Source organism: Bacillus rossius, chromosome 1, assembly GCF_032445375.1.
Source record: "Bacillus rossius redtenbacheri isolate Brsri chromosome 1, Brsri_v3, whole genome shotgun sequence".
NCBI classification, from domain to species: domain Eukaryota; kingdom Metazoa; phylum Arthropoda; class Insecta; order Phasmatodea; family Bacillidae; genus Bacillus; species Bacillus rossius.
In genome coordinates, this window is record NC_086330.1 from 23566929 (window position 1) to 23570201 (window position 3273).

The window sequence follows — 3273 nt, forward strand, 5'->3', positions numbered from 1 at the left end:
CGCAGCGATGTTTATTTTGACAGCTCAAGCAATTATCTTTTCCCGTGGGTTGATAGAAAAAGGTCGCTTCACCCAGCATAAAAAAAAAAAGGCTACGCCACTTATTCCCCACGCAGGAAACACACTGGCTGCCGTCTGTCTCCCCCGCATTTATCTTTCTTCTAACATTTCACGTCTCGCCTCTCGCGCGAGCAATAACAAAGCGACCACGCATTGGGCTGTTAAATGCTATGTTTGGTGACAGCACTTTGATTTTAATCGGTATATTCCTTTTCATTGGACCCTTGCTATTAAAATACATTTATATTTAAGTTTGAAAGCTTGTAAATTCTTTGCCAGAGATGACTGAACTCGAACTTGGTGTGAAAAGTGATATATTTTGACCCCTCCCTCACCGCTTTAGTACCCCATTCATAATAGCCCAATTTTATGGGAGAAGGGAGGGTGAAATGAGCATTTTCTCACTGAAGGTTTTTCAAAGGAGAGCGAAGTTGGGGTGTTATAAGGGAAGACACTAGATGGTTTGTGTGTCTGGGAGGGATGAGCTAGCCTTGAAAAATGTTACAGAGGGGAGGGAGGGGTGAGCTTATGTGTTATGCGTCATGAAGCCGCTGCCGCCAGCCAGCCGGGTGAGCTTAGTGTGCGCCCACTCGCGTTGCAGAACCTACCGCTGCCATATTTTTAAAGGAAATGTCCCATTATTTTTTTGTTATTCTTACATGAACATTATTGGAAGTATTAAAGCCGACACAAAAAATATGCTGTGTGTTAAAATTAACAGATTTTAATGATTTTTTTTTTTTTCCCCACATTTCGGTCAAAATGTCCAATTTTTTGATGGTTCCCGAGAATGTATTCGTAAAATCACTGCTTCGTTAAATCCGGGGTTCGTGACATCGGGGTTCTAGTGTATTTAACTACGGCAAGCAGAAAACGTACATGTAAACTAAACAGTAAAAATAAACTGTCTTTTGACATATTTTCTTTAGAGGTGGCCTGTAGGGCGACGGACTTGTCATGAAGGTTGAAGTGGGTTTAAGGCAAAGCCGTCTAGCATTGTGAGTGACAGCATCCTGCCATTGTACGGCTGGTTTCTTAGCGAGTAGCGGTTTGGGGGGGATTTAGGGGGGGGGGGGGGGGGTGAAATCAACTGAAAATTTCGGAAAACATCTATTACGACCCTATTTCTGGGAACTGTGAGGGGTCGTTTCAGAGAGGTTTGACTGTATTAACCTGTTACTCTACATATATTGACCATTAAATTTTCATGAACCGTAAAATACTGTGAAATCCAATCCATTTCACAGAAAATGTGAATTTCTCTTTAAATTCTGTGTAAGTACCCAAATTAATGATTAAATAGCTTATATTTAGATATTTAAATCCTATTTGTTCACATGTTTTCGTTGTTATCTGTTGCCAGGTTAACTGTTAACTGTACTTTATTTCAGCAATATTATAAACACAATTTTGTTCCATCTGAAATCATTTTTTTTTATTTTGTTTAGAGTTGCAACGTCTGTTTTTTCATAGATACATACAGCAAGTAAGCTGCCACTGTGTCGCATGATTTTAGATAGGGTGTGACTATCAATTTATACACCATTGAAACTATGATGTTCTCTTCTTTTAATGGTCATTGCAATGGATTGTCCGTGTTTTGTGTTGTTGTAGTCCATGGTTTTTGACGTTAATTATTTTTTCACACTATTGGTATGTGTGGCGAAATGAATATAAATGTTTGTTTTCAATTATGATACGTCACAAATATGGCGTGTTGTGAATTGTTCACGTGAATTTTCCGCTATTGTTTAGTGAGACAGTTCTGAAAAAACTTTTAATATGTGTTGCGTGTTAAAAATGCTAATTATTGTTTGTTTTTTTAAATATGAATTCCCTTTAAAACATCAAAAATAGTTATTTCCATCACACAGATGACATCAACAGTGAACGTTTGTATTCTATATCAAAAATTTGTAAGCAAATGAGTATTCATTATTTTGAAGTTTTAGTATTCAAAGTTGAATCAAACATGGATAATAAAGTATTTGTGTTTATATTCAATAACTCTAATATTTTCCCCAGGCCTAGTTAAAAGTGATCCACTGTATATCTGTTATGAGTCTTAAAACATGTCTGCAGGAAATAGTAGAGGTGGGTTGTTACAGCAATTTTCGGTATCTGTTCCATCCTGATACTGATACCTTAATGTACCTAGTTACAAGTATCTAATACTTTTGTATCAGAGCAGTAGCGGTCCCAGGAAGCGACAAGGTATCAGCATTCTCGTTACAGGTTACACATCCTCCGTGCCGTCATCACCAGCGTCAAAAGGTATCGGTGTCTCTGATACATTATTTATCACGCCCGGTAATTCTCTACCTCTGTTACTCTCATGCCCGCCTGATACAGCCAGTATCAATCAGTTCAACATTCACTGCAGTTCGTCCTGGCCGTGTATTAATTACCACCATGTACATTGTTGCGGGCTGTCATGCTTTGTAGTTAGTATCTTTATAGTGAAATAAGGAATGGATAAGTGCAGGAAAAAGACTTCATTTGTGTGGAATTTTTTTATGGAAAATAATGAGTTTGCTAATTGTAATTTGTGTAAACAAAAACTGAGTTATAAATCATTATCGACTAATCTGAAGAAACATTTGAAACGTAAACATTGATATAGTATGCTCACTAATGTACGTATCTGTTTTTTTTTTATTTTTAATTTTTGATAAAATCGTAATCTTTTAATGTATGAAAACACTAGTTACTAATTGTTTTCGGAAAAAAGTCCTAATGTTGATTACATCTGTTATTAGTGTCAACTGAGAATTTATTTGCATTTTCATAGCTGTTAGGTGCACAAATATAAATATTATATCTTGTATTAATGTACTTTTTAATATTAAAATTTCATTAGTTTTATTATTGAACGAGACTGTGCACGCACTGCGCACTGAGCGTACTTTGATGTGGGACAATAACCAAACGACTAGTAACAATTTCGCTTTGCGCCTCTCCTTCAACGCCTTCCCCTGCGCTTCCTCCCCTACATTCTTTCCCTTCTTTATCCCTTATTCGTCGTTCCTGCTCCCTCCCCTTTCACAAGCTCCGCCCAAGTGACCGTCATCTGCGATCGGGTTCTGCGCACATTGGCCGTGGTGTTGTTCCAGGCGAATTCTGCACTGATACTAAAGTTCTTGATACTTTTCAAGTGTACTCGTTTGCCATTCCTGATACAGGCGTGTATCAGTGCCAAAGTATCAGGTTGAT